Here is a 20,776-nt window from a genome sequence, read left to right as displayed (position 1 = left end):
GGCGCCTACCACAATGCCTGGCTATTTTTTTTTGTTGTAGTTGTTTAGTTGGCCCAGACGGAGTTTGAATCTGCCACCCACAGTGGTGTACCACTGTGCTAAGGGCATGGAGCCACACTTTACTAAATTTGAAAGAAGGATTGGCTCAGCGCCTGTAGCTCAAGAGGCTAAGGCGCCAGCCACATACACCAGAGCTGGCGGGTATGAATCCGGCTGTGAACTGTGAGCTGTGACGCCACTGCACTCTACCCAGGGCAACAGCTTGAGACTCTGTATCAGATAAATAAATAAATTAATTAATTAATTAAATAAAGCAAAAGAAGGATTAAATGCTCCTTCTTTTTGTAATTGTTTTTAATTGATACATAATAGAAAGGCAAGTTATTATTTTTCATCTTAGGCAAGTTATTATTTCAAAAACTTTTTTGGGGGGACATACAATGATTTGATATACTCACAGAATCATAGCAATGTAATTGGGATATGCCTCATATTAAATATTTACCTTTTCTTTATGACACATTTATTCTCTTGTAGCTGTTTTTAATTGTATAACATATCAATGTTAATTATGGTCACCCTTAACTATTCTTTTGGTTCTTCATTAAAACCATCTCTAAGTCATTCAGAAGAATTTGAGCCTCTTTTTTAAGGCCTGCCTTTTCCTAATTTGCAAGAAAGATAATTTCTATCATATCTTGTAGAAAGTTCCTGCTCTCATTTAACTCCACTATTTCTGTCGTCCTTTTATAATAATCTCTGTCCTCACGACTCTCTTTCTTATTCGATAGTATATCCATCTTGCCCTTTTTCAACAATTCTTCCCTTTCATCTCTATCCTCATTTCCATATTTGTTGAGCTGTTCTTTTGAGTTGCTTCCTAATTTTTTCCTTCCTAAGAATTGTTTACTGACCTTAACATTAACAAATCTCAACGCTGTTCATATTTCTTCCTTGTTACTACATTTGTATTCTATTTTGATGCGAGGATGTCCATTTCTTTCTAGGATCCTTGTTAGCATTATGAGAATAGGGGGATGGCATATGAGAAATAAATGGGGGAGAAAATTTTTTGAAATAATAACTTGCCTTTCTAAGACCACAGCTTGCCAAAGATGTCAAGGAAGGCTTCAGACAAGAGTCAGGTGGTAGAAAGGAAGGATCCAAGAAGTCCTGGGCTGATGTTGTAGGAAAACTTTCTAATGCGTCTTCATTTGGATAATCAGAAATCTTCTCTTCAGATGAGTTCCTCTGTTCTGTTATTACACTGACATATTTTGTTTCTACTGCAGTAAAAAGAAGGTAAAGGATATATGAAAATATTTGTAATGAAGACCCAGTGACTAACACAAAAATAGATAATCTTTAAAGAACTTACACTTTTTCCTGGATTGCTGAGAAGCAGTAATTAAGTTTGTTAAGCTTGGTTGTAGAACATCCTAGAATAACAACAACAACAAAAACCAGCTTAAAGAAAAACAAGCATCAAATTGGTAAAATAATTATAATATTCACCATTAATATATGATCTAACATGAAAGCGGAGATTTTGGAGTCACTCAGATGTAGAGTCGACCCTCAATTCTGTCATTTACTAACCTAATCCTTATCGTGGGAGAAGATTATGTGAGATGGTACAGATGTCCTCACTATGTGACTCCCTTTACCAATGATTCCACAAATTCTATAATATCCATTAGATTATTTACTGAACCAAAATAACCTCAGATGAAATGTACCTAGTCAACAGAGAGCATTGTTAAAATCGCTGTCTTTAAAAAACTTCAATAATCAATTTTGAGTTATGTTTTGAAATCTGTTTGTATGATTTACATTCGGATCAATTATCTCTTGCAGGAAGCATTTAGTTTTTAGTAATAACTTATTTAAATGGGTTGGCACTCAAATCATGTTATGTCACTTCTATTACGTTTGTCAAACAGCTAAAGACAAATGACTGTGTAAATCCAGATCCTTCCATGAAAGAAGGGGAAAAAATCAGACAGCCTGGGAGTCATTGATGACCAATGGAAGCCACATACGGCTACTGCGCAGAAAGCTGCAGCTAAACGTGGTGACCACCAAACCAGAGGTACTGAAAGAGCAGGCCTGAGCAGATGCATTCTGCATGGAAAGATTTAGGCTGCAGCGAATCATTCTAAAGAGGTGGGGAGGAGGGAAAAACAAACAAAAGGAGATGTAGTTTCGGGAGAAGTGACTTGGACCCGAGCTGTGGAGGGGTCGGGACTCGGAGAGGACTGGAGGGACACGGTGGGGACGCAGGGGGGACGCAATGGGACGGGGGTGGGGGGCGGGGACGTGGCAGTGCTGGCCTGGGTAGGTGCCCCGGAGCCCAGCCTGCAGGCGAGAGTTCTTTCAGGTTATCATATGAAAGCTATAAATTAGTTTCATAGTAGGGCTGAGTACATTGGATACTTTTTCTTTCATTCTTGAGATACTTTACTAAGAAGAATATGTTCCAGCTCCATCCATGTAAACATGAAAGAGGTGAAGTCTCCATCTTTCTTTAAGGCTACATAATGTTCCATGGTGTACTATACCACAATTTATTAATCCATTTGTGGATCAATGGGCACTTGGGCTTCTTCCATAACTTAGCAATTATGAATTGGACTGCAATAAACATTCTGGTACAAATATCTTTGTTATGATGTGATTTTTGGTCTTCTGGGTATATACCTAGTAGAGGAAGTGTAAGATGGAGTGGCAAGTCTATTTTTAGATCTCTAAGTGTTCTCCAAACATCTTTCCAAAAGGAATGTATTGGTTTGCATTCCCACCAGCAGTGTAGAAGTGTTCCCTTTTCTCCACATCCATGCCAACATCTCTGGTCTTGGGATTTTGTGATATGGGCTAATCTTACTGGAGTTAGATGATATCTCAAAGTAGTTTTGATTTGCATTTCTCTGATGATTAAGGACGATGAGCATTTTTTCATATGTCTGTAGGCCACGCACCTGTCTTCTTCAGAGAAGTTTCTCTTCAAGTCCCTTGCCCAGCCTGAGATGGGATCACTTGTTCTTTTCTTCCTAATATATTTGAGTTTTCTGTGGAGTCTGCTTATTAAACCTTTGTCGGAGACATAACCTGCAAATATCTTCTCCCATTCTGAGAGCTGTCTGCTTGCTTTACTTACTGTGTTCTTGGCTGTTCAGAAGCTTTTTAGCTTGATCAGGTCCCAGTAGTGTATTTTTGATGCTGCTTCTTGCCCGGGAGTCCTCCTCATAAAATATTCGCCCAGGCTGATTTCTTCAAGGGTTATCCCTGCACTTTCTTCTATTATTTTTATAGTTTCATGTCTTAAGTTTAAATCTTTTATCCAGTGAGAGTCTACCTTAGTTAATGGTGAAAGGTGTGGGTCCATTTTCAGTCTTTTACAGTCTCTAGCCAATTCACCCGGCACCATTTGTTAAATAGGGAATCTTTTCCCCACTGAACGTTTTTGTTTTTTTTTTTTAAGAGCATTTTTTTTTTTTATTAAATCATAGCTGTGTACATTGATATGATCATGGGGCATCATTCACTAGCTTCACAGACCGTTGAATGTTTTTAATTGTCTTGTCAAAGATCAAAAAATGGTAAGTAGCTGGGTTCATATCTTGGTTGTCTATTCTGTTCCATACATCTACCTCTCTGTTTTTGTACCAGTAACGTGCTGTTTTGATCACTATCAATTTATAGTAGTCTGAGGTCTGGTAGCATGATTCCTCCTGCTTTGTTTTTATTTATGAGTAATGTCTTGGCTGTTTGAGGTTTTTTCTGATTCCATTTAAAAAGAAGTATTGTTTTTTTTTGAGATCTTTAAAGTATGACAGTGGAGCTATAATAGGGATTGCATTAAAATTGTATATTTCTTTTGTTGTACTCATGCCACCCATAAGAAAGACTTGGACCCCACTTCAGATATAAATCAGATGGTGATTTATTACACCTGTGCAGGCGGATTGCTGGCCAAAGGGCCAACAGTGCTGAAGAAAGGAGCAGAGTGATTTTTATACTCTTTTTGTGCTACCCGTGGCAAGCCAAGCAAAAACAGAAGCAGAACATGGTTGGTTAGCTCAGGAGTGGGGTTACAGTAAGGAGGTACAGTGTGGTGACTGCATGGCAGATGGCATGGGGACAAACTTGGCTTGGGAAGTTTTGCTTGAGTAAGCTTTTCACCATTGTTTAGCCATTGCTAGGGGTTTGGGGTAAGTTCTACCATTGTTTTACCTGTTACTAGGAGTTCTTGGGAACTCAGGGAACTTCCTTATACTGAAATCTGTTCTCAGAATTAACCCAAGGCGGGGAGTTTTGAGACGGGCAGAGACTCAGGCTGAGACACTTAAGGTTCTTTAGGGGTCCTTTGACTGGGTACTACATTCCCCATTGGTCTTATGGGGAATCAAATCCTCGATTCATGTGTGTCACTGGGAAGGGGCTGATAATTGGTATGCAAGGGTCCTCAAGCTTTTTAAACAGGGCTAGTTCAGTCTCCCTCAGACCATTGGAGGGCCGGACTATAGTTTAAAAAAAAAAAAAAACAGCTATGAACAAATTCCTATGCGCACTGCACTTATCTTATTTTGAATTAAAAAAACAAAATGGAAACAAATACAATCACACTGCCTCATGTGGCCCGTGGGCCGTAGTTTGAGGACCCCTGTTGGTATGTATCAGACTTTTATTTCCAGGCACAAACTCTCTGAGCTTCAGTAAGCTGATGAACAAAGCAGTTTTAAACATTTTGGATGGCTCTAATTTGACTAAGGAGCGCACACCCTAATCCCTTCTCTAGACAAAAATTGCAGCAAAGATTTAATAGCTAGGGGACAAAGTTGGAGCAGGGAAGAAGGGCACATTTACACATTCATTTCACCTTGTGAATGGGGGGGATATATAAATATATCTAAAACTCCCCTTCACCATTAACATAAATTAAATATCTTAAGAGATATGAAGCCCTTTTAAACTTGTCATTTTATAGTCAAGGCATTTAGAAATGTCCCTTCAAGCTTTGTTTTAATAAAATATAAACTATGTACATTACTTATATATATATATATATATAGTTCAGTAATTTGAATGTTTGTCTATATAACAAACTAATAAAGAATGCAATTTTCTGTAGATGAATAAACCAAATATTTCCATTTGTTACCATTAAACAATTGCAATTTTATGTTGCAATACAATTCAGAAGGAGCCTTCACTCTGCAGGGAGTAAAGTACCTCCTTTAGCCCCTTAGTGCAATTCCTTCTGGTGCTGTTTTTACTTGAATTCATTCTTCAATGGAAAATGTTTGTTCTTAATCTTCCTTTCATAGAACCTCTATTTGTTTTTCTAAATTTGAGCTTAATAGTTCTTGTTATGTTCATGATAAGATATGGTTAGCATGCTTAAAGATATTCCTTTCAAATTTCAGCACTTAAAAACATTCTAGAATTTTAAACTGGCTTCCTAGTAAGTGCACATCAATCTGATCATTTTGTTTGTTTTTAGTGGAATATGGATGCAATGGTATCAGTTTTAAAAAACAGTTCACATATATTGGACAACACTACATAGCTAGTGCTTTCAAAATAAGGTAAAAACATTTTATATGCTAACAGAATATACAGGGTGTCCACACCCTATATTTATTACAAGTTAAAATTCAGAAGTATAAACAAGATTGACAGCTCCCATTGTTTATTTTTTTAAGTCACTGGAAAATGTTTATTTATGTTTATTGTTTCCAAAGTGTTAAAATCATGCAATACTAATTTTTGCACTTAAAGTCTTTCATTTTTATTCCAAGATGGTTTAAAGGTCCACAAAAGAAAATAAATTAGGGATAAAAATGTACATGTATGAGTCACAAAGTATCATGTAGTATTAAAGAGCTTAGCTAAATGTCTTTTAAATGTATCCTGAAATCTGTTGAGTGCATCTATCCTGTTTCTTTAGAGTGACCAGTAGTTTAAACTTTTCCCAGGATTTTAGATAATTAAAATGAGTTCAGAGACCCTTATTGAAGACATGATTTACTTACAAATCCAAAGCAGAGTCCAGGCCCAGTGGCTCATGCTTGTAACCCCAGCACTCTGGGAGGCTAAGGTGTGTAGATTGCCTAAGCTCATGAGTTTGAGACCAGCCTGAGGCAGAGCGAGACCATGTCTCTAAAAAATAGTCAGGCATTGTGGCGGGCACCTACTGTGGAGGCTGAGGCAAGAGAGTTGCTTAAGCCCAAGAATTTGAGGTTGCTGTGAGGTATGACGCCATGGCACTCTACGAGGACCACAAAGTGAGACTCTATCTCAAAAAAAAAAGTCCGAAGCATCAATCATAAGAAAAATTTTATAATGAACATCTTGAAAGCCACATATTTCATACTGATGCATATATTACATATGGTGGCATTTTATGAAATACATTTTATAATTAAGACAAAAAATTATAGCTAAGTCCTAATTGCTAACTTACATGGGTAAGGAATTTTGGGGAAAGAGTTGATAAATCCAGACTAGCCTTGTTAAATATAAGTTGATCCCTATTATTTAGGGAATGGTTGTACATCAAGTGACTTAGAGACTGAATTATCCAATGAGTGGTATCCAGAAGTTTGAGATCCTGAAAGGCAGTTATCATTGTTGCTTTTAGGCTCCCTCACCTTGTAAAAATACGGGATAATTTACAAAATACACTGAAGGTCTTTTCATAAGTGCAGATATATCTTAGAGAGAAAGAAACATGGTAAATTGCAGCTTGGGGTTCAGTTTCCTAACAGCTAGGAGTATTTTGCTGGGGGACGCTGGAGGTAGGAAGACTATCAAAAAATTTTGTACTTGGCTTTTGTTTTTAAGACTTATTTTATTTAAAGGATAGTAGAAACAGATAATTCATTCCAAAATGTCTTTTCTGTGATCACAAGCAACAAACAAAAGTCAGTATCTCTTATGATGATGGGATAAAAAAGAATTAAAGCAAATAAACTTTTTGCAATATGAAAACAAACAAACATATAGACAAATGAAACAAAATAGAGAACTCAGAAATCCACACATCTACAGTGAATTTATCTTCTACAATGTTGCCTAGAGCATACAGTGGGGAAGGACAGTATTTTTAATAAAAGGTACTGGGAAACTGAAAACCCACGTGCAGAAGAATAAAACTAGAGCCTTACTACCTCTTAAAAAAATTAAATCAAAATTACTCAAAGACTTAAATCTACGATCTAAAACTATGAAACTACTAAAATAAAACCTAGAGAAAATGTTTTAGGACATTGGTCTAGGCAAAGATTTCTTCAGTAATGCCCAAAGATGCAGGCAACCAAAGCAACATCGTTGCAAACACCCATCTGACAAGAGATTAATAATCAGAATATATAAGGAAGTCCAAAAACTGAATAGAAAAAAGAATCAATCTGATAAACAAACAGCAAAGGATCAGAATAGATATTTCTGAAAAGAAAACATACAAATGGTCAACAAATATATGAAAACCATGTTCAACACCATTTATCATCGGAGAAACTGAAATCAAAACTACAATGAGATATCACCTCATTCCAGTTAAAACGGTTTTTATTAAAAAGACAAGAAACAATGAATCTAGTGAGGATGTGGAGAAAGGAAAACCCTCTTACACTGTTGGTGGGAATGTCAAACCCAGCAATCCCATGCCTATGTCCAAAAGAAGGGAATTCAGAATATTGAAAAGATATTTGCATTCCTGTGTTTATTGCAACACTATTTATAATAACCAAGATTTGAAATCAAGCTAAGTGTTCATCAAATGATGAATGGAAAAAAATTGTGTCATACATGTGCAATGGAATATTAGAGAGCCACAAAATGAATAAAATCGTGCCATTTATAAAATGATGGATGGAATTGGAGAACATTATGATAAGTGAAATAAGACAATCACAGAAAGACAAATATTGCATGTTCACACTTACATGTGGGAGCTAAATCGAGTAGAATCTCTGTAAGTTCACCATCCAATAGACTGTAAACTATTGTTCAACATATCAGAGGTGTTCAAAATAAGGAACTAAGCCTGCTGTACACATACATGCATGTGGTGCATGTCTGTCTAGTTTATGAAAGTTAGGTGATCAAAGGTTCTATTGTATATGATACCATAATAAGAAGTGTCTAAAATTAAAAAAAAAAAGAAACTATATGCAATGTGCTACAAAGGTTTGGAAATAAAAGGCACTAAGATAATTCCATGATTACTGTCATAAGTAATTCAATGCATTAAAGATTAACTTAGGTATAAGTATTATAAATCTTCCATTAGAATGATTTAAAAGTCACACTATACACACATACCTGAATACATACCTGAAAACATGTTGACCACACTTCATATTTTTTCAAATATGGGAAAGCTCTTTCCAATAATTTTCTGTCACAATATATTCTCTAGTACATTCTTTTTATCAGCCTCCATTTCCTTAAAGTATTTATCAACCCTTTGTCCTTTACCAAAATAATTTTTATTTATTTATTTATTTATTTTTTATTTTTTTTTATTAAATCATAACTGTATACATTGATATGATCATGGGGTATCATACATTCACTTCATAGACCATTTGACACATTTTCATCACAATGGTTAACATAGCCTTCCTGGCATTATCTCAGTTACTGTGCCAAAACATTTACATTCTACATTTACCAAGTTTAGCAAATACCCCCATAAGATGCACCAAAGGTATGATCCCACCGATCCCCCTCAACCTACCCACAACCCCCCTCCCTCCCCTCCCTTTCCCACTAGCCCCTATTGTTAGGTTGTAACTGGGTTATAGCTTTCATGTGAGAGTCCCAAATTAGTTTCATAGTACGGCTGACTACATTGGGTACTTTTTCTTCCATTCTTGAGATACTTTACTAAGAAGAATATGTTCCAGCTCCATCCATGTAAACATGAAAGTGGTAAAGTCTCCATCTTTCTTTAAGGCTGCGTAATATTCCATGGTGTACATATACCACAATTTATTAATCCATTTGTGGATCGATGGGCACTTGGGCTTTTTCCATGACTTAGCAATTATGAATTGGGCTGCAATAAACATTCTGGTACAAATATCTTTGTTATGTTGTGATTTTTGGTCTTCTGAGTATATGCCCAGCAGAGGAATTACAGGATTGAATGGCAGATCTATTTTTAGATCTCTGAGTGTTCTCCATATATCTTTCCAAAAGGAATGTATTAATTTGCATTCCCACCAGCAGTGCAGAAGTGTTCCCTTTCCTCTGCATCCACGCCAACATCTCTGGTCTTGAGATTTTGTGATATAGGCTAGTCTCATTGGAGTTAGATGATATCTCAAAGTAGTTTTGATTTGCATTTCTCTGATGATTAAAGATGATGAGCATTTTTTCATATGTCTGAAGGCCATGTGCCTGTCTTCTTCAGAGAAGTTTCTCTTCAAATCCATTGCCCAGCCTGCGATGAGATCCCATGTTTTTTTCTTGCTGATGCGTTTGAGTTCTCTGTGGATTCTGGTTATTAAACCTCTGTCAGAGATATACCCTGCAAATATCTTCTCCCATTCTGAGGCCTGTTTGTTTGCTTCACTTACTGTGTTCTTGGCTGTGCAGAAGCTTTTTAGTTTGATCAAGTCCCAGTAGTGTATTTTTGAAGCTGCTTCAATTGCCCAGGCGGTTCTCCTCATGAAATACTCGCCCAGAGCAATTTCTTCAAGGGTTTTCCCGGCACTCTCTTCTAGTATTTTTATAGTTTCATGTCTTAAGTTTAAATCTTTAATCCAATGAGAGTCTATCTTAGTTAATGGTGAAAGGTGTGGGTCCAATTTCAGTCTTCTGCAGGTTGCCAGCCAGTTCACCCAGCACCATTTGTTAAATAGGGAATCTTTTCCCCACTGAATGTTTTTAATTGGCTTGTCAAAGATCAAATAGCAGTAAGTAGCTGGATTCATCTCTTGGTTCTCTATTCTGTTCCAGATATCTACTTCTCTGTTTTTGTGCCAGTACCATGCTGTTTTGATCACTATTGATTTGTAGTAAAGTCTGAGGTCTGTTAGTGTGATTCCTCCTGTTTTGTTTTTATTTCTGAGTAATGTCTTTGCTATTCAAGGTTTTTTCTAATTCCATATAAAACGAAGTATTGTTCTTTCGAGATCTTTAAAATATGACAGTGGAGCTTTAATAGGGAGTGCATTGAAATTATATATTGCTTTGGGTAGTATGGACATTTTGATAATGTTGATTCTTCCCAGCCATGAGCATGGTATGTTTTTCCATTTGTTAACATTTTCAGCTATTTCTTTTCTTAGAGTTTCATAGTTCTCTTTATAGAGATCTTTCACATCTTTTGTTAGGTTAATTCCCAAATATTTCATCTTCTTTGGCACTACTGTGAATGGGATAGAGTCCTTAACTGCTTTTTCAACTTGACTGTTGTTGGTGTATTTAAAGGCTACCGATTTATGGATGTTGATTTTGTAACCTGAGACGCTGCTGTATTCCTTGATCACTTCTAGGAGTTTTGTAGTAGAGTCCCTAGTGTTTTCCAGATACACAATCATATCATCTGCGAAGAGCAAAAGTTTGATCTCTTCTGACCCTATATGGATACCCGTGATCGCCTTTTATTCCCTAATTTCAGTGGCTAAAACTTCCATTACAATGTTGAAAAGCAATGGAGACAATGGGCAGCCTTGTCTGGTTCCTGATCTGAGTGGAAATGATTCCAATGTGACTCCATTCAATATGATATTGGCTGTGGGTTTGCTGTAGATGGCCTCTATCAGTTTAAGAAAAGTCCCTTCTAGACCAATTTTCTTGAGTGTTCTGATCATGAAGTGTTGCTGGATATTATCAAAAGCTTTTTCTGCATCAATTGAGAGAATCATATGGTCTTTGTTTTTTAATTTGTTTATGTGCTGGATTACATTTATAGATTTACATATATTGAACCAGCCTTGAGACCCTGGGATAAAACCAACTTGGTCATGATGTATCATTTGTTTGATGTGTTGCTGGATTCTGTTTGTTAGGATCTTGTTGAATATTTTTGCATCTATATTCATTAGTGATATTGGTCTATAGTTTTCCTTTCTTGTTGGGTCTTTTCCTGGTTTGGGGATCAGGGTGATGTTTGCTTCATAGAACGTGTTGGGTAGTCTTCCTTCTTTTTCTACCCTTTGGAACAGGTTGAGTAATATAGGTACTAATTCCTCTTTAAAGGTTTGGTAGAATTCTGACATAAAACCATCTGGTCCTGGGCTTTTCTTTTTAGGGAGGTTTTGTATACTTGATGCTATTTCTGAACTTGATATGGGTCTGTTCAACATTTCCACTTGATTCTGGCTAAGTCTTGGAAGGTGGCATGCTTCCAAGTATCGGTCAATTTCCTTCAGATTTTCATATTTCTGAGAATAAAGTTTCTTGTAATATTCATTAAGGATTTTTTGGATTTCTGACGAGTCTCTTGTTATTTCATCTTTGTTGTTTCTGATTGATGATATTAGATATTTTACTCTTTTTCTTCTGATTAGGTTGGCCAGAGGTTTATCTATTTTGTTGACCTTTTCAAAAAACCAGCTTTTTGATTTATTGATCTGTTGTATTATTCTTTTGTTTTCAATTTCATTTAATTCTGCTCTAATTTTGGTTATTTCTTTTCTTCTACTTGGTTTGGGGTCAGAATGTTCTTCCTTTTCTATTTGCTTGAAATGTCCCATTAAGTTGTTAACTTCCTCTCTTTCCGTTCTCTTGAGGAAGGCTTGCAGTGCTATAAATTTCCCTCTTAGAACTGTCTTTGCAGTGTCCCAGAGGTTCTGATAGTTTGTGTCTTCACTGTCGTTTTGTTCCAAAAAATTGGCGATTTCTTTCTTAATCTCATCTCTGACCCAGCTATCATTCAGCATAAGGTTATTTAACTTCCATGTTTTTGTATGAGTATGCAGACTCCTGTTGTTACTCAATTCAAGTTTTATTCCATGATGGTCCAAGAAGATGCAAGGGATAATTTATATTCCTTTAAGTTTACTGAGGTTAGACTTGTGACCTAAAATGTGGTCAATTTTGGAGTAAGTTCCATGGGCTGATGAGAATTATGTGTATTCAGTTTTGTTGGGATGAAATGTTCTGTAGATGTCTGCTAAATCTAAATATTGGATGGTTAGGTTTAAATCAAAGATTTCTTTGCTCAGTTTCTTGCTGGAGGATCGATCCAACACTGCCAAGGGAGTGTTGAAATCTCCGACGATTATGGAGCTGGAGGAAATCAAGTTGTCATGTCTGTTAGAGTTTCTCTTATAAATTGAGGTGCATTCTGGTTGGGTGCATAGATATTAATAATTGAGATCTCATCATATTGAGTATCACCCTTAACAAATATGAAATGACCATTCTTGTCCGTCCTTACTTTTGATGGTTTAAAGCCTACTGTATCTGCAAATAAAATTGCAACCCCTGCTTTTTTCTGATTACCATTTGCCTGAAATATGGATGACCATCCTTTCACCCTGAGTCTGTGTTTGTCTTTTAAGTTAAGATGTGATTCTTGTATGCAACAAATATCTGGGTTGAGTTTTTGTATCCAGTCAGCTAACCTATGCCTCGTTAGAGGACAGTTTAAGCCATTCACATTAATGGAGAATATTTGTAAGTCTGGTGCAATTTTGGGTATCGAGTTTTTCAAAGGTCCAGTGGACATTTTTAATCCTTTTGCCAGTGTGGAAGTTGGAGTTTGATCCGACGATTCTGAGTGAGTTTACTTTTGTGTTATAGGATTGGGTTGGTCATTGTGGAGGATAGGTCTGAGAATATCCTGAAGAGCTGGTTTACTTATGGCAAATTTTTTCAACATATGAATGTCATTGAAGTATTTAATTTCTCCATCATAAATGAAACTCAGTTTAGCTGGATACAAGATCCTGGGTTGAAAGTTATTTTGCTTTAGGAGATTAAAAGTTCATGACCACCCTCTTCTGGCTTGAAAAGTTTCAGCAGAGAGATCTGCAGTTATTCTAATATTCTTACCTTTGTACGTAATAGTTTTCTTATGCCGGGCTGCTTTGAGAATCTTCTCTTTCATGTTAACTTTAGTGAAGCTAATTATGATATGCCTGGGGGATGACTTATTGAGTTTGAATCGTTCTGGGGTTCTGATCTATCTGCTATCTGAATTTCAGATTCCCTAGGCATGTCTGGAAAATTTTCTTTCATAATTTCATGCAGAAGGGCCTCTCAGAAAACCCAATTATTCGTATATTGCTTTTCTTCAAATTATCTGAGAGTTCTCTGAGTGAGTGGTCCAGTTTTGCTCTCCATTCTCTTCCTCTTTGAGAGATTGGTAGCGTTCGAAGACTTTATCTTCAATATCAGAAATCCTTTCTTCTGCTTGCTCCGTTCTGTTGCTTAGGGATTCTACTGTATTTTTCATATCTTTGAGGGCTATATATTCTTGCTTCAGTGTGTCTAAGTCTTTGGTGGTTTTGTCTTTAAATCCCTTAAATTCTTGAGACAACTTTTGAATTGCTCCTCGAATTCCTAATTCCATTTTATTAATCTTGTCTGCAATCCACATTCTGAATTCAATTTCTGACATCTCAGCCAGTTGTTTATGAATGGGATCTTCAATCACATCTGCCGTATCTTTTCTTGGGGGGGTTGATCTATTCTGGTATTCATGTTACCAGAGTTTTTCCGCTGATTCCGCCCCGTGGTTATTTTACTCCCTTTGATTTTTTCCTCTGGGGCTTTATCGAGGGCCTGTACAGTGTTGTGGCCTGAGAAACTGGGACCCTGTCTTGTGTGGTGGAGCTAAGTCTTGTTTTCAGCTGGTTTCTGTTCGATCCTATTGTTACGTTTACTCTGGCTTGAAGTCTCAGCTGTGTGGAAAAACCAGGAATTAAGTCACCACGCCCACCCACCTCTGGCACCAGTTGGAAAAGTAAAATCAAACCTTCCTACAACCACATACCCAGGGCACCGCCTGAAAAGTCCTCAGTCTATTAGTTCAGTTCAAAAGGTCCAAATCAATTGTCTCAATCGGCACCTGTCTCGGGTGGGAGAGTTCAAGAGGTCTCTGGGAACAGGATCACAGGGGTCTGGTGACTCCTCTGATATGGCTTACTCCAGTGCTGCATGGAGTCAGGAGGAGCCACCTAGCAAATAGATCAGTCTGGGAAGTTTGATGTCTCCTTCCCCACTTTGCCCCTCTGTCAGACCCAGTCACTGGTATGTGTGCAGATGGCTAACCCAGTTGCCTGTATTGAACAGATACTCCAGGGGTTTGCACCTGCCTGAATTGCAAGGAAGTCTGCCAGGCCCCTGCAGTCTGCCACTCTCTAGCAGGAGGAGATGTGGCCTGACATCTTTGAGTGTTTGATGCAGGTGGTGGGACGGAGGTGTTCACTCAGGCTTCACCCCGTCCCTGATTGATGTTGCTAACAGAACAGAACAGAGAACTTTGTGGGGTTCTGTCTCTGTTTCTGCTAAAATCGCCTACAGAAGATGTGCTGTTCTGAGTTCAAACATCTTTGCTGCTGGAGGTTTGTGTCCGATTCCCTCTCTGAGTCGGCCCTGCCCTGGAAGCTTCCCGGGTGTGTGAGCAGCGTCAGGCAAATCCTTTGCTCACTGGTGGCCTCCTCTGGTTGACAGGGTGTGTGGCTTCAGAATATCCAGAAGTGAGCCGTTTTGCTTTTGTTTGTGTCCTTGTGATCACAGCTTTCCTCAGCGGTGTTGATGTGCGTTCTTCAACCTTCTCTCTTGCTGTGGCTCAAATCCACCAGGATACTTACTAAATTCCTGTCCCTTAACTCTCCTTCTGGATGGGAGCCTCTGTTGAAAGCTGGCTTCAGTCCGCTATCTTGTCTCTTCCCCCTTCAAAATAATTTTTTTTTTTTTGAGACAGAGTCTCGCTACATCACCCTCAGTAGAGTGCCATGGCATAAACAGCTCACAGCAACCTCAAATTCTTGGGCTTAAGCGATTCTCTTGCCTCAACCTCCCAAGTAGCTGGAGGCTGCAGGCACCCGCCTCAACACCCAGCTATTTTTTGTTGTTGCAGTTGTTTAGCTGGCCCAGGCTGGGTTCGAACCTGCCACCCTCAGTGCATGTGCCTGGCACCATAATCACTGTGCTATGGGTGCCAAGCCACGAAAGTAAATTTTAAAAAAAATCAACCAGTCCTAATTCTATAGAATGGTTTTCTCTGATGAACATTTTAGTACAAACATGATGATGATGAGTAAGCCATTGCTGAATTTTAAGAAGAAAGACTACACAAAACTAGATTCAGATTGAGGAATTAATTTCACAGAGAGCACTTTACCTTGATATCAACAGTAAAGTCTTCATAATGTGATGGATAGCTTAAATCATAAATATTCAGGTTTGTGGAACTCCTTTAGAGCAAAAATAGACAACAAAAGTAAGTGTGGCCATCTCCTTAAAATGAAAATTCTATTGGAATATTTACAAATGCCACCTCAAAGAAATAATAAAATAAGTTGAAAGGCAGCTATCTATATATTAAATTATGTTTCTTGATATAATTAAAATGTGGTCAGTTTTTAAAAATATTTTAGTTACTTCTAGACGTCTCCACCTCTCCCTATCTATGAAATATTAGTTTCATAACAAATAGTGACAGCCAATATTTTGGCAGAGCCTGAGAATAATATGTCTTCACAAATTGTCTTTTCATGTAATGACTGACAGCTTTTGTTAACTGAACTGAAAACAACCTGATAACCTAAACAAGGTAGGTAAATACACTGTTCCTTTTTAATTACATATCTCTGTCTCAAAGACTAATCGCAGAAAATTGACAGTCTTGGTTCTTCAGCATAGAAACCACCTAGGATAGCCCATTACTGCCCTTAAAACAGTATAGGGAATTCTTTAAAACATTTGAAATTTTTAAAATCTAAATTTACAAAAGCCAAAGAAAAATTTATATGTTGCTATTGGGGATATCCTTTCAAGAAAGAGTTAGAAATTAAACATATACTATCCAATTATTTTCCCTAGATATATTTTGACTAATTCAGGTATACACACGCCAGCAACTCCTTGAAAACCTTCATAGACACTCAGATTCCCAAGGAGAGAGACTACTGTGAAAAAAGAGTCCTGGTAGATGTATTTTTATTTCCTAAAGTACTATATAAATATCTTCCTTCCTGTGGGCTCCCAATTACAGATCTCTCATCTTCAGGGCTCCATGGAAGTCTTCACCTTTAATTCTTCAGTCTAAGAAAACAGATTCCAGAAAGCAAGCTAAATGGAGTCTCAGTTATCCACTCTCAGCATTGGCATGTTACCAACTACCCATCTGAGGCTCCATGGCAGATCTCCCACCAAATCCTACCCCTGCTCTGCTCTATATGTACATGAGGACATCAGTGAATTGGGAAGAAAGGCAGAGGTGAGGAGACACATGCACTGGACCTCAGATGTACATAACTTGACAATGTCCACCCTCTAGGCCAGGCACAGTGGTGCACGCCTATAATTCTGGGACTTTGAAAGGCCAAAGCAGGTGGATTGCTTGAGTTCAGGAGTTTGAGACCAGCCTGAGCAAGAGAGAGACCCCATCTCTAAAAATAGCTGGATATTGTGGTCAGCGCCTATAGTCCCAGCTACTTGGGAAGCTGAAGCAAGAGGATCACTTGAGCCCAAGATTTTGAGGTTGCTGTGGAATATGATGCCATGGCACTCTACCCAAAGTGACAAAGTGAGAATGTTGGAAGGAAGGAATGAAGGAAGGAAGGATGGAGGAAAGGAAGGAAGGAAGGTAGGTCAGTCAGTCTACTGTTGTGTGAAGTTCTTTGTTCAGTGTCACAGACACAAGACCAGCAGTCAGAATGTTTCAAAGGATCAGAGGGCTGTAGCTTGCTCAGGCATGCAGCAACCCCAGTTTATTTCTTACTCACTTATATACCCTAACAATAAAGCATCCTGCATGTACACACATAATCACTTACGCATTCATAATCTAACCTTAGATCAGCTGGTGTCAATTGGTTCAGATAATTCTTAAAATTACAATACAATAAAGTCACAAAAAAGTCATGAGCTTTATTTATCTCTTTTTGCTTTAAAGAACAAAGTATTCATCTGTAAAGAACAGATGTAATCTTTAACCTATCTGCACATTAACCTTATCTTGATTTGCCACTCCTCAGGTTTTGTCCAGGAAATTCCTAACCACAACATGCTCTGTTTTCAGTGCCTGCCTCCCACTAGATTAGTTTTCTAACCTCTCTGGAGGGTCTTCAAAGGAATATCCCTTCCTGCAGACCTTGAGACAGTTTCAATCAAGAACAAAGTTATAGCGGCCTTTACTGTGGCTTGGCTACATTTCCCCCTTTTCTTTTATAGACAAATTATGCATAATAACAGAAAATATAGCTGCTTGACATTCATTCAGCTGATGGGTTTAGCAAACTTGTCTGCAGACTAGATACAAAATAAAACAAATAATAAACACCACAGCAAATAACCCAGAAGTTCCAAATAAAGCATTTAACTTTTCCAAAGGATTTAACTGAGCTATTACTTCAGATATCTCCTTAAAAATAGAATCTATAAAAATACCAAGCCAGCCTTGCCAAATGTGTTTTGTCTTATATTTTATTTCAGAACTAAACTCAAAAATATTTTAGAAAATGATTGGCAATGCTTGCTCACTTGACCCACTTGGTCAGATATTTGAATGATGGTGTTACTACATTCTAACCCTTAATTCTAATTGTAGAATAAAGAATAATATAGAACATGAGAATATGTTTTGGCACCTTAGTCCTTGTTATGTTACATAGTGGCCTCCATCATGAACCATTGGTTAAACTTATGAACTAAGCAGTTCTGTACTTGTAACCATTATTGCCATTCATGTAAGAAAACATGCTTATGATAGTAGCAAATAGAAATGCCCCAAATGCTATTTTTTTAATTCAGTTGTACTGTTAACTCTTGTAATTGTGTATGACACAATAGAATTTGTAAAAATTTTAGCATGACAAATAAAATTTGTATCACTGTAAAAAAAAAAAAATAGAATCTCCAGGAGGTGGAACATGATGGTGGACAGGACGGACGTGTAGCCCACCTCTCCCAAGTCATCAGGTGAGAGGAAGGGGGTTCTGGACCTTTTCACCACGTGGATTATTGCTGTAGACAGACAGCTGGAGACACGCAGCAAATTGGAGGATTGCTGTATTTGAGGTGTAATTTAAAACCATGGACTCTGTTGTAGAGATTCTCCCTGCTTGGCTGTGCTGGCCGGCAGGCCTCTCCCTCATGGAGGACAGCAGCGTGCAATTCCTGGCAAAACCCATTTGATGAAAATTTATTCCTGAGCCAAGTTTAGCAACCTGAAAGGGGCCACGCTCAGAGCCACAAGGGACTACGCAACTGGATGGAAAATTGAAGGGAAGAGATTCTGCCCAGGAAACATACATTTTGAATTGTCCAAAACAGCAGCACCTTCCCCCAGAACAACAGGAGTGATTAAATAGACTGGACCATTCCGGGTGGGGAATATTGGTGTGGGCTGGCAATTCAGGCTGTGCAGTGAACTGGCGAGTGGCTGGACTCAAACCTCCAGATTCAAAAGTGAGACCCTGAGCCAAATAAACTGAGCAGAAGGTTTCTGTGTGGTGCAGCCAGCCCCTCCCACACAGCTGATTGCAGTTGCCAGTTTGCAGGAGAATGCAGGAGCAGAGTGGAAAGATTTGTGAAGAGTGGACTCCTGCACGGAGTTGGGAGGTCGGATAGAAGTGCTGTTTTGAACAGAGAGGCCAAGGTTGCACAACAATTAGGTAAAAACTTTTACAGAAACTCCAAAATGGGATAGGCCAGGTAGGGTGGTTACCGTGGTAACAGTATAAACTGTGAATCAGGTATAAGCCTGAGAACCACTCACAGCGCCACCTGTTGTCCAGAAAGCATATTGCATTATAAATATATTCCTACGAAAGTTGATCCCAACGTCACACATATAGATGTACATGTCTACATATATACAAGAATAATATTTTTGTGGTTGGTGCCTCTTTTTTTTTCTTTTCTCTCATCATTTTCTTGGAGGAACTATCATTAATTTTTATAATTTTTATATATACATCTTTTTATTTTTATTTTTTCTTTCTTCTTTTTTAATGTTTTTATGAACATCACTTTTTCTTTCTTTTCCTTCTCTCTTCCTCTTCTTCCCTTCTTATGGTTTCTGAGAGTGCTAACATCAGATTTCTAGAGGGTTTTTTGTCTGTTCATTCTCTTTGTATGTTTACCTTTTTTCTTTTTTTCTTTTTCTCAATTATTCAATGATTATCATAATTTTTATTGTAGTTGTTTTTTTTTGTTGTTGTCTGTATGTCTATGTGTTTCTGATTGATTATGCATCTGTGGGCTTGTGTGTCTGGTAGCCTTTTTATCTGTTTATTTGCTCAATTGGTCTGAACAAGTTTGGTGTTTTGACCTGCAATTCTGAGCTCCCAGCACTCCCTTCTACTCTCACTCTGAACGTCTGGAGACCTGTCCCCCAGGAGTCAGGATTCTTGGGTGATTTCTCGAGGGGTGTGGACAGGGCCTGAACTGCAGCTGGTCAGTGCGGATTCTGCAGCACGGCCATGAGGAGACGACAGTCAGCTGAGAGGGAACCACATCGGAGCAGCAGTGCCCTGAGGCACAGAGCAGCAGCTGTTCTTGGCAACTATAAGGCCCACATCCAGATATTCTGAAGCCACAACCCCTGTCTTCCTGGGCAACCAGAGGAAGCCAGGCATCTTCTCAGATGGCAACCACTGTGGAACAGATCTGGTACTGAAACACAGGCCCTGTGAGTAAAGGGTTTGCCTTTGGCAGTACTGGCCTGCGTTGGAGCACGTGGACTAGAAAAAGCATGCACAGACCTGAGAAATTCCCAGGGTGGGGCTGACCCAGAGGACCACTTTACTGAACCTAAGAAACACCCGGCCCTCAGGGGATCATCAGCCCATAGACAAAGGAAGGCAGGAGGTTAAAGCTGACCATGCTATGAATACAAACCTGCAGGAGTAAAGACAGGACCTGAGGTAAAGGTTCTGGGAACTCAAAACTGTTTCTCTTCTGCAGAGGAATTTAGAAGGGACAGAAACAAACTCCCACAAAGTTGTTTTGTTCTGTCAGTAACATCAATCAGGGGTGGGGCTGGAATTGAGTGAACACACCCCAGCCTCCATCAAGTGCCAGAGGTTGTCAGACCTCACCACCCACTACTGGAGAAAGGCAGAGAGCAGTGGCCTGGCCAAGCAGATACAGATTTCCTTGTGATTCAGGCAGGTACAAACCCCTGGAGTATCTGCTCACTGGGCAACTGAGTCACAGCCCTGAGGGGGCTATCAGTAACTGGGTGTGACAGAGGTGCAAGGTTGGGAAGGAGGAATCAGCCTTCCCAGACTACTCTATTTGCTGTGCAGGTCCTCCTGACTTCACGGAGCTCAGGAGCAAGTCATATTTGATTGTCACCAGACCCCTGTGATCCAGTTCCCAGAGACTTTTGAAACTCTCACATCTGAGACAGGTGCTGACTGAGACAATTGATTTGGACTTTTTGAACTGAGCCAATCACCTGAGGACTATTCAAGTGGTGCCCTGGGTATGTGCTTGTAGGAAGGTTTGATTTTCCTTTTCCAATTGTTGCCTATGGAGGGCGGGGTGACTTAATTGCTGGTATTTCTCCAGAGTTGAGACTTCAACCCAGAGTAACTGTTTCACTAGGGTCGAACAGAGACCAGCTGAAAACAAG

The sequence above is a fragment of the Nycticebus coucang genome, chromosome 21 (assembly GCF_027406575.1).
Source record: "Nycticebus coucang isolate mNycCou1 chromosome 21, mNycCou1.pri, whole genome shotgun sequence".
Lineage (NCBI taxonomy): Eukaryota > Metazoa > Chordata > Mammalia > Primates > Lorisidae > Nycticebus > Nycticebus coucang.
The sequence above is the reverse complement of the archived record's forward strand: the minus strand, read 5'-3'. Positions refer to the sequence as shown.